Here is an 11,531-nt window from a genome sequence, read left to right on the forward strand (position 1 = left end):
AGGTAGAAATCGAGAAAAACATCAAGTGTTGATGGTAGACAAGACCACTAGTTTCAAGAAAAGGGCAGAGGGAAGAAGGGGAACTTCAAGAAGAACAGCAAGCAAGTTGCTGCTCAAGTGAAGAAGCCCAAGTCTGGTCCTAAGCCTGAGACTAAGTGTTTCTACTGCAAAGGGACTGGTCACTGGAAGCGGAACTACCCCAAGTGATTGGCAGATAAGAAGGATGGCAAAGTGAACATAAGTATATTTGATATACATGTTATTGATGTGTACTTTACTAGTGTTTATAGCAACCCCTCAGTATTTGATACTAGTTCAGTTGCTAAGATTAGTAACTCGAAACGGGAGTTGCAGAATAAACAGAGACTAGTTAAGGGTAAAGTGACGATGTGTGTTGGAAGTGGTTCCAAGATTGATATGATCATCATCACACGCTCCCTATACTTTCGGGATTAGTGTTGAACCTGAATAAGTGTTATTTGGTGTTTGCGCTAAGCATGAATATGATTTGATCATGTTTATTGTAATACGGTTATTCATTTAAGTAAGAGAATAAATTGTTGTTCTGTTTACATGAATAAAACCTTATATGGTTACACACCCAATGAAAATAGTTCGTTGGATCTCGATCGTAGTGATACACATAATCATAATATTGAAACCAAAAGATGCAAAGTTAATAATGATAGTGCAACTTATTTGTAGCACTGCCGTTTAGGTCATATTGGTGTAAAGCGCATGAAGAAACTCCATGCTGATGGGATTTTGGAATCACTTGATTATGAATCACTTGATGCTAGCGAACCATGCCTCATGGGCAAGATGACTAAGACTCCGTTCTCCGGAGCAAGCAACTGACTTATTGGAAATAATACATACTGATGTATGCGGTCCGATGAGTGTTAAGGCTCACGGCAAGTATCATTATTTTCTGAACTTCACAGATGATTCGAGCAGATATGGGTATATCTACTTGATGAAACATAAGTCTGAAACATTTGAAAAGTTCAAAGAATTTCAGAGTGAAGTGGAAAATCATCGTGACAAGAAAATAAAGTTTCTACGATCTGATCCCGGAGACAAATATTTGAGTTACGAGTTTGGTCTTCCATTAAAACAATGTGGAATAGTTTCACAAACTCATGCCACATGGAACACCACAGCATAATGGTGTGTCCGAACGTTATAACCGTACTTTATTGGATATAGTGCAATCTATGATGTCTCTTACCGATCTACCACTATCGTTTTGGGGTTATGCATTAGAGACAGCTGCATTCACGTTAAATAGGGCACCATCTAAGTCCGTTGAGACGACACAATCTGAACTGTGGTTTGGCAAGAAACCAAAGTTATCGTTTCTTAAAGTTTGGGGTTGTGATGCTTATATGAAAAAGTTTCATCCTAATAAGCTCAAACCCAAATCGGAGAAATATGTCTTCATAGGATACCCAAAGGAGACTGTTGGGTACACCTTCTATCACAAATCCGAAGGCAAGACTTTTGTTGCTAAATTCGGAGTTTTTCTAGAGAAGGAGTTTCTCTCGAAAGAAGTGAGTGGGAGGAAAGTAGAACTTGATGAGGTAACTGTACCTGCTCCCTTGTTGGAAAGTAGTTCATCACAGAAATCTGTTCCTGTGACTACTACACCAATTAGTGAGGAAGCTAATGATGATAATCATGTAACTTCAGATCAAGTTACTACCAAATCTCGTAGGTAAACCAGAGTGAGATCCGCACCAGAGTGGTACGGTAATCCTGTTCTGGAAGTCATGTTACTAGACCATGACGAACTTGCAAACTATGAGGAAGCGATGATGAGCCCAGATTCCGCGAAATGGTTTGAGGCCATGAAATCTGAGATATGATCCATGTATGAGAACAAAGTATGGACTTTGGTTGACTTGCCCGATGATCGGCAAGCCATAGAAAATAAATGGATCTTCAAGAGGAAGACGGACGCTGATAGTAGTGTTACTATCTACAAAACTAGAATTGTCGCAAAAGGTTTTCGACAAGTTCAAGGTGTTGACTACGATGAGATTTTCTCACTCGTATCTATGCTTAAGTCTGTCCGAATCATGTTAGCAATTGCCGCATTTTATGAAATCTGGCAAATGGATAAACAAAACTGCATTCCTTAATGGATTTACTAAAGAAGAGTTGTATATGATGCAACTAGAAGGTTTTGTCGATCCTAAAGGTGTTAACTAAATATGCAAGCTCCAACGATCCATCTATGGACTGGTGCAAGAATCTCGGAGTTGGAATATACGCTTTGATAAGTTGATCAAAGCATATAGTTTTATACAGACTTGCGGTGAAGCCTGTATTTACAAGAAAGTGAGTGGGAGCACTACAACATTTCTGATAAGTATATGTGAATGACATATTGTTAATCAGAAATAATGTAGAATTATTCTGCAAAGCATAAAGGAGTGTTTGAAAGGAGTTTTTCAAAGAAAGACCTCGGTGAAGCTGCTTACATATTGAGTATCAAGATCTATAGAGATAGATCAAGACACTTGATAAGTTTTTCAATGAGTACATACCTTGACAAGATTTTGAAGTAGTTCAAAATGGAACAGTCAAAGAAAAGGTTTCTTGCCTGTGTTACAAGGTGTGAAGTTGAGTAAGACTCAAAGCCCGACCACGGCAGAAGATAGAAAGAGAATGAAAGTCATTCCCTATGCCTCAGTCATAGGTTCCATAAAGTATGCCATGCTGTATACCAGATCTATTGTATGCCCTACCACTGAGTTTGGCAAGGGAGTACGATAGTGATCTAGGAGTAGATCATTGGACAGCGGTCAAAATTATCCTTAGTGGAATAAGGATATGTTTCTCGATTATGGAAGTGAAAAAAGGTTCGTCGTAAAGGGTTACGCCGATGCAAGTTTTGACACTAATCTAGATAACTCTAAGTCTCGGTCTAGATACATATTGAAAGTGGAAGCAATTAGCTAGAGTACCTCCATGCAGAGCATTGTTGACATAGAAATTTGCAAAATACATGCGGATCTGAATGTGGCAGACCCGTTGACTAAGATTCTCTCACAAGCAAAACATGATCACACCTTAGTACTCCTTGGGTGTTAATCACATAGCGATGTGAACTAGATTACTGAATCTAGTAAACCCTTTGGGTGTTGGTCACATGGCAATGTGAACTATGGGTGTTAATCATATGATGATGTGAACTATCGATGTTAATCACATGGTGATGTGATCTAGATTATTGACTCTAGTGCAAGTGGGAGACTGAAGGAAATATGCCCTAGAGGCAATAATAAAGTTATTATTTATTTTCCTTATTTCATGATAAATGTTTATTATTCATGCTAGAATTGTATTAACCGGAAACATAATACATGTGTGAATACATAGACAAACAGAGTGTCACTAGTATGCCTCTACTTGACTAGCTCGTTAATCAAAGATGGTTATGTTTCCTAACCATGGACAAAGAGTTGTTATTTGATTAACGGGATCACATCATTAGGAGAATGATGTGATTGACATGACCCATTCCATTAGCTTAGCACCCGATCGTTTAGTATGTTGCTATTGCTTTCTTCATGACTTATACATGTTCCTATGACTATGAGATTATGCAACTCCCGTTTGCCAGAGGAACACTTTGTGTGCTACCAAACGTCACAACGTAACTGGGTGATTATAAAGGAGCTCTACAGGTGTCTCCAAAGGTACATGTTGGGTTGGCGTATTTCGAGATTAGGATTTGTCACTCCGATTGTCGGAGAGGTATCTCTGGGCCCTCTCGGTAATGCACATCACATAAGCCTTGCAAGCATTGCAACTAATGAGTTAGTTGCGAGATGATGTATTACGGAACGAGTAAAGAGACTTTCCGGTAATGAGATTGAACTAGGTATTGAGATACCGACGATCGAATCTCGGGCAAGTAACATACCGATGACAAAGGGAACAACGTATGTTGTTATGCGGTCTGACCGATAAAGATCTTCGTAGAATATGTAGGAGCCAATATGGGCATCCAGGTCCCGCTATTGGTTATTGACCGGAGACGTGTCTCGTTCATGTCTACATTGTTCTCGAACCGTAGGGTCCGCACGCTTAAGGTTTTGATGACAGTTATATTATGAGTTTATGAGTTTTGATGTACCGAAGGAGTTCGGAGTCCCGGATGAGATCGGGGACATGACGAGGAGTCTCGAAATGGTCGAGACGTAAAGATCGATATATTGGACGACTATATTCGGACTTCGGAAAGGTTCCGAGTGATTCGGGTATTTTTCGGAGTACCGGAGAGTTACGGGAATTTGCTGGGAGAAGTATTGGGCCTTATTGGGCCATACGGGAAAGAGAGAGGGGCTGCCTAGGGCAGGCCGCGCCCCCCCCCAAGGCCTAGTCCGAATTGGACTAGGGGGAGGGGCTGCACCCCTTCCTTGTTTCCTACTCCTACTACATGGAAGGACTCCTAGTTGGACTAGGAAAGGGGGAATCCTACTCCCGGTGGGAGTAGGACTCCCCTAGGGTGCGCCATAGAGAGGGCCGGCCCTCCCCTCCTCCACTCCTTTATATACGGGGGCAGGGGGCACCCCATAGACACACAAGTTGATCTTCGTGATCGTTCCTTAGCCGTGTGCGGTGCCCCCTCCACCATATTCCACCTCGGTCATATTGTAGCGGTGCTTAGGCGAAGCCCTGCGACGGTAGAACATCAAGATCGTCACCACGCCGTCGTGCTGACGGAACTCCTCCCCGACGCTTTGCTGGATCGGAGCCCGGGGATCTTCATCGAGCTGAACGTGTGCCAAGAACTCGGAGGTGCCGGAGTAACGGTGCTTGGATCGGTCGAACCGTGAAGACGTACGACTACATCAACCACGTTGTGCTAACGCTTCCGTTGTCGATCTACAAGGGTACGTAGATCACACTCTCCCCTCTTGTTGCTATACATCACCATGATCTTGCGTGTGCGTAGGAATTTTTTTGAAATTACTACGTTCCCAACAATTATCTTCGGCTGCACCAATCAGAAGTACAGTGAATAGTTTGGATATATGATGCAAGAGCAATATCAGATGTCCATGATGGAGGAGTTGAAGTTCTTCCTTGGTCTTCAAATACGACAACAACGCAATGGCATCTTCATATCTCAAGAGAAGTATCTCAAAGATTGCCTGAAGAAGTTCGGTATGCAAGACTGCAAAGGCTTCACAACACCAATGCCAGCCAAACATCATCCGGGTCCTGACGACAATGGTAAAGAGTTCGATCAAAAGGTATACCGCTCCATGATTGGTTCTTTAATTTATCTATGTGCATCTAGGCCAGATATTATGCTTAGTTTTTGCATGTGTGCTCGATTTCAAGCGGCACCAAAGGAGTCGCATCACTCAGCTGTGAAGCGAATTCTTCGATATTTGGCTCACACCCCAACTCTAGGATTATGGTATCCAAAGGGTTCAGAGTTTGATTTGGTTGGATTCTCGGATGCTGATTATGCTGGTGACAAAGGTGATCGCAAGTCTACATCAGGCACATGTCACTTTCTGGGACGATCACTTGTATGTTGGTCTTCAAAGAAGCAGAACTGTGTATCTCTCTCCACTGCTGAATCTGAATACATTGCTGCTGGATCTTGCTGCGCTCAGCTTCTGTGGATGAAGCAAACACTCAAGGACTATGGCATTCATCTGAAGCAAGTGCCACTTTACTGCGACAACGAAAGCGCCATCAAGATTGCCAACAACCCAGTTCAGCACTCGAAGACAAAGCACATTGAAATTCGTCATCACTTTCTCAGAGATCATGTTGTGAAGGAAGACATTGATATCATACATGTCAACACTGAAGAGCAATTGGCAGATATCTTCACCAAGCCCTTGGATGAGAAAAGGTTTTGCAAGTTACGGTGTGAGCTAAATATCCTGGAATCCTCAAATGTCCTGTGATCAGGCACACATCCTAACCCTTATGCATATTGATGACTTAGATGTGCAACACACGAAGTGAAGTATATCTTCAATCAATGAAGACATACATTCTAAGTGTGAATACATTAATGTGGAATTTGACTTCGGAGCGCCACGATAATTGTGCGCCGTGTCTGGGTCTAATACTTCCTATACGGTGGGTAACGCCACCACCAAACGTTCTATTTTGAAGTGTTTCACTCATGGCGTTACCTTGCAATGTATTCACATTTGGTTTGGCTTTGAACTCAACATATTTTCATGATTATCTTCACTATGTTGATTATAGATATATACATATATATATGCTATTGTTCTGTCCTCTACAGCATTCACTTATAGCTATGTCTTCGTGTTGAATCTTTTGAACTAAGTGAATGTGATCGGACCCCAACTTCTCTATGCTTTCTATCTCAAACTCCATCTCTCCAAGTCATATGCATTCTATTGAAACTGTCGAATGTCTTCTCTGCGTCCTTGTCAGCAGAAGATACAGAGACAACCATTAAGTCCGTTTTCAATGCTCATTCCTCCACATGAAATCCAAAGAAGTAGGAACGACCACCCGACAATCCAGGCGTGTGTGGGACGTGGAACAAACCCCAAAATTCCGCATACTGGCCACGTGTTCCTCAGATGCGAATCACCAGGGGCACCTATGTAATAGCATAGTGCCGCCCCTGTGTCTATAAATACACACTCACAGCGGTAATTATCTCTTCTTCCACCCTCGCACGAACCCTAGCGCTACCGCTAGCTTTCGACGACGCCGACGACGAAGCGCTTCGCTGCCGCAACCTCTCCGACGCCGTCTTCACGCCGACCGCAAACATCGTCCTCTCCGCCGTCGCCGTAGGTATCCTCCGTCGCCAAGTTAGGGCACGGAAGAGTGAACTGCTCGGCCTCATCTCCCACTCCGTCTAGCAGTTCTTAGTGTGGTAAATAAAACTTCCTTTTTACAGCACCGTTGATCCTATTGATCTGTCACTTTCTACCACAAGCAGTTTTTGTTCACACAAGATAGATCTCTCTCATACTGCATCTCATAACATGCCTAGTATATTCACTTATGTGTCACAAAGTAGTTAGATTACTCACTTGTACTGATATGTGGGTTCGTACAAATCTGGAACCAACTTCTTATCTATGAGTGAATGTCTTCGCACAATGAGGTCAATGTCTTCTAAACTGATTTATCTTCAAAATCTTCTGAGAATGCATATGACCTCTTCCCCTTCCCTCGCACCTTAATGTTGTCACAGGTACATGTCCGTGGGAGAATCCTTTGGTTCTCATAGTCTGCATTCATTTGCAGAATTCTTACAGCATCACATCAATTCTCCTGAAGCCAGTTCCTGTTGGTCCAGCAAGAGAAAGCCTTTGAAGCCTTTGAACGTCTTGAAGCCTTTCAAGTTAAAGTTTATGGCTTCAGAGAAAGCAGCAAGGAAGGGGGGCAGACAACGTCGTGGCGGAACATCCAGAGATCTGCCTGATGAACTCGCAGAAATGTATAAGACAGATCCTGAAGAGGATTATGGTCAGCGCAAGACCCGAATCCAATGGATTCGACGCTATTGGGAAGAACAATGGTTCAAATACCACTTCACAACCCAAGAGTATGCTGAGAAAAGTGCCATCAAAAGGCCGTGGGAAGACATCTTATACAAGAATCTTCAACCCAGGTCCAGAGATGAAGCTATTGCCCAAAGCTTCTATCCATGCATGGTTCGTGGGCCACAACCTGATGATGCACATCCGTCGTCACTACTCTGGTGTCGTGACGACAATCTGTTCAAGCGCAACTTCCAGTTTGCCCAAAACTCACCGAAGAAGAACAAGAAGAAATTTGGATTAGACTTCAACCCTGGTCCCTCAGCACCAAGGGCAGATGGCACACGAGAAGCAGAACCCAATGTCATCGGTCTGTATGCCAACCTTGAAGGCCTCATCACCTACATCTTGGTTCAAGGGACTGCAGTGAATGAGCCTGCAGCTGACACTGAGTTTGATGACGCGCCTGCAGTGCCGAAGCCAAAGCAGTTGAAGAAGCCAAAAGCTTAAAAGCCGGCCCCTTCACCAAAAATCTCAAAGGCAAAGCCATTGGCAACTGCACCTCCTGAAGACAGTGTGCAGTTTGAAGACTTATCACGCGTCTCCAAGCCCCAGAAGGCCAAGATGCCTCTGTCTCACACTGGCAAAGAGCTAACAGCTGCTGCCATACTGCGCAATGACGACATTGATCTGTCAAGTGATGAAGATCTTGTAGATGACGCTCTTGAGCAACTGATCAAGAGCAAAGAAGAAGAAGAAATATTCAATGATCTGCCTCTGTTTGATGTCACCATCATCCACAACTTCATTGACGAGTGGTTTGACACGCCAAACATCAGCTTTGAAGATCTGCAGCTTCCTATTGGCCTCAGTGTCGCCTTCCAAGGCGCCATTACTTCAGAACTTGCTATTGCCCAGCGCATTGTTGAGCTGAAGCAGAAGATTGACTATGAAAAGGCTCAGTTCAAGAAGCATATGGCCAAGCTCAGCGTGCAAGAAGTGAAGAACTTCAAGACAATGATGCACGAGCTCAAGGAAGCCTTTGTGAAGAAGCGTGCAGAAGCTCAGGGTTCGCGTGAGCGCATGAAGACTCTGGCTGACAGATGTGTGCAAGCCTATAATGAGGCTGAGAAGCACAAGGCACTTGGGCGTCCTAGCATCGACCCCAGGATGGCCGCAAAGAAGAAGAAGAAGCCTGCTAAGGCTGAATCTGATGCACCAAGGCAAGAAGCAGTTCCGATTGTCTTCCCAACAAGGATGACTGGATCGAAGCCAAAGAGCCGGTCAACAGCTTCAGAGCTCAAGAAGACAAGAACTGCTGAGGCTGAAGCCAGGAAGAGGAAACACTCTGAAGCCTCTCCTACTGCCCCCACCAAGAAAAAGAGAAAGATCAAGAAAGCTCGGGCTGCTCCCACAGAGCCCTTGATAGTTGAACCCATTTCTATGGTTCATCCTGATGCAGAACGTCAACTGACAGTTCATGAGCCTGCTTCCACAGAGCCTCCTGAAGCTGAAGACATTCCAGCAGCTGATCCCATCGCTGCTGAAGACATTGGTCATCATGACAATGTAGAAGATGATGCAGTCCTTCCTTAGTTAGAAAACAGCAAACTCATCAGCATTGGCCGTCCACTGACGCCAATTGCATAGGATGCTTCATGGGCGGATCGCCCACAAGAGGAAGAAGACTATGAGGCCTAGCCCACTTCAACTCCACAGGCGTCGTCTGCATTCCGTAGGCTTCGCAAAGGTCCAAGGCCTCAAGTCTCTGCTGAAGACATTCCGGCTGCATCAGCCGCAGAAGAAGTACCACAAGATCCCACTCCTCTGCTCCACCAAGAAGCAGTTCTCCAGGAGAACGTGCCTGTGACCGACCCTCCAGCTCGTCAAGTGGAGGATGCAAATCTTGAGGCTGCCACAACCAACAACGAAGCTAATGAGGAGCCCTCCCCAGCAAAAGCTTCAGAAGACAACGAAGCCACTGATCCCGCCACTTCTGTTCCTGAGTCAGCTCCCGGTCCCCAATTTAATTATCATGTTCAGCACAGGCCTCAGGTCCAGAAGCCAATCCCAAGACTGCCAAGGTTTCCAGGTCCTGCATCAGCACCTGGCTCCTTCAACATCAATGGCTTCAGGGCAGACAACACATTCTTCGATAGCTCCAGGAACCCCTACTCAAGGGAAAGGATATCATCTGATCGGTTCTGGAGCTATCCTCAGCGAAGCTATTACTCTTGCATTCTTTACAACCAAGGTCGCATCTTCCCACACAAGCGCCTTGACGTTGAAGCTATAGCTGGTCTGCCCTGTCTAGAAGAAGCGTTGGATTGCTTCAAGCAAGTGGGTCTGCTGCAGTTTGTTACTGATGAAGAGCATTGGAATGAAGAGCTGCTGCTACAATTCTATGCCACACTTCACATCAAAGGGTATAGCAGAGATCCGAAGACTTGGGTCCTGGAGTGGATGACTGGCAACGTTCATCACGAAGCCAATGCATTTGACATCATTGAGCTCACTGGCTTGCCCACTCCTGGCGATCTCTTCGAGCAAGGCTGTCAGCTGCATGCTGAAGCTACTAAGAGCATCTTTCAGCGACCAGAACCTAATATGAGTCAAATGCTCAGCATGATGAAGCCTTTGCCTCAAGATGCTGCGTATCCCACAGAGTTCTTCGTTGAAGACCTAGAGTACCTGCCCAGAACCATCTATCACATCATCAGGCGAACTCTTTGGCCTATCAAAGGGCACTCTCCAAATGCCAAGCTTCAGGGTGCAATGAAGACTTTGGTCTTCTATATACTTCATGGCAAATGCTTCAATGCACAGGACTTCTTCATACGCCAACTTGCTGCATCAGGCATGGATCTGTTTGGTTTGAAGTTCTACGCCCCTTGGGTCATGCGGCTGATCAAGCTACACTCCGCCGTCAAGTATCAGCCCTCAGCCCGCAACCATCGGATCTTCTTGCCTGACGTGGACATGTCAACTGAAGCCATATATTCTGAGCCTGCCAAGCAACCTCTAAGTCTTCAATGCAGAACATCAGAGTTTTACACAGAACGTTGAAGGCGTTCAAGCAGTTTCTCGGGTGTATCCTTTGGCTGGCACTACACTGCACCACACCCTGCTTCCACTGAAGCCACTGACAGTGCCATTGCTTCAAGACCCAAGAAGCGCACTCGAGTTCTCAACGACCGAGAGCTTCTTGTGGCCCTACATCAGAAACAAGATAGGCATCATGACTGGCTGAAGCGTCAGATGAAAAGCCTCTTGGTGGATGTTAATCGCACTCGAAATCTTGCCACCAAGAATGCGTTCGTTGCCCATGAGACCTGTCGCCGCACATGGAAAGGGCTAACGATGATGCTGATGGGGAACGTAGCATAAATTCAAAATTTTCCTACGTGTCACCAAGATCTATCTATGGAGTCATCTAGCAACGAGGGAGGAGTGGATCTACATACCTTTGTAGATCGCGCGCGGAAGCGTTCAAGAGAACGGGGTTGATGGAGTCGTACTCGTCGTGATCCAAATCACCGATGATCCTAGCGCCGAACGGACGGCACCTCCGCGTTCAACACACGTACGGAGCAGCGACGTCTCCTCCTTCTTGATCCAGCAAGGGGAGAGGAGAGGTTGATGGAGATTCAACAACACGACGGCGTGGTGGTGGAAGTAGCGGGATTCCAACAGGGCTTCGCCAAGCGCTGCGGGAGGAGGGAGATGTGTCATGGGAGGGAGAGGGAGGCGCCAGGGCTCAGGGTTGTGCTGCCCTCCCTTCCCCCCACTATATATAGGGCCAAGGGAGAGGAGGGGAGCAGCCTTGGCCCTTCCTCCAAGGAAGGGTGCGGCCAGGGAGGAGTCCCTCCTCCCCAAGGCACCTCGGAGGTGCCTTCCCCCTTTAGGACTCTTCCTTTTCCCTCTTCTCTTGGCGCATGGGCCTCTTGGGGCTGGTGCCCTTGGCCCATATAGGCCAAGGCGCACCCCCTACAGCCCATGTGGCCCCCCGGGGCAGGT

The sequence above is a fragment of the Triticum urartu genome, chromosome 3A (assembly GCF_056163025.1).
Source record: "Triticum urartu cultivar PI428250 chromosome 3A, HENAU_Tu73, whole genome shotgun sequence".
In the NCBI taxonomy this organism is placed as follows: domain Eukaryota; kingdom Viridiplantae; phylum Streptophyta; class Magnoliopsida; order Poales; family Poaceae; genus Triticum; species Triticum urartu.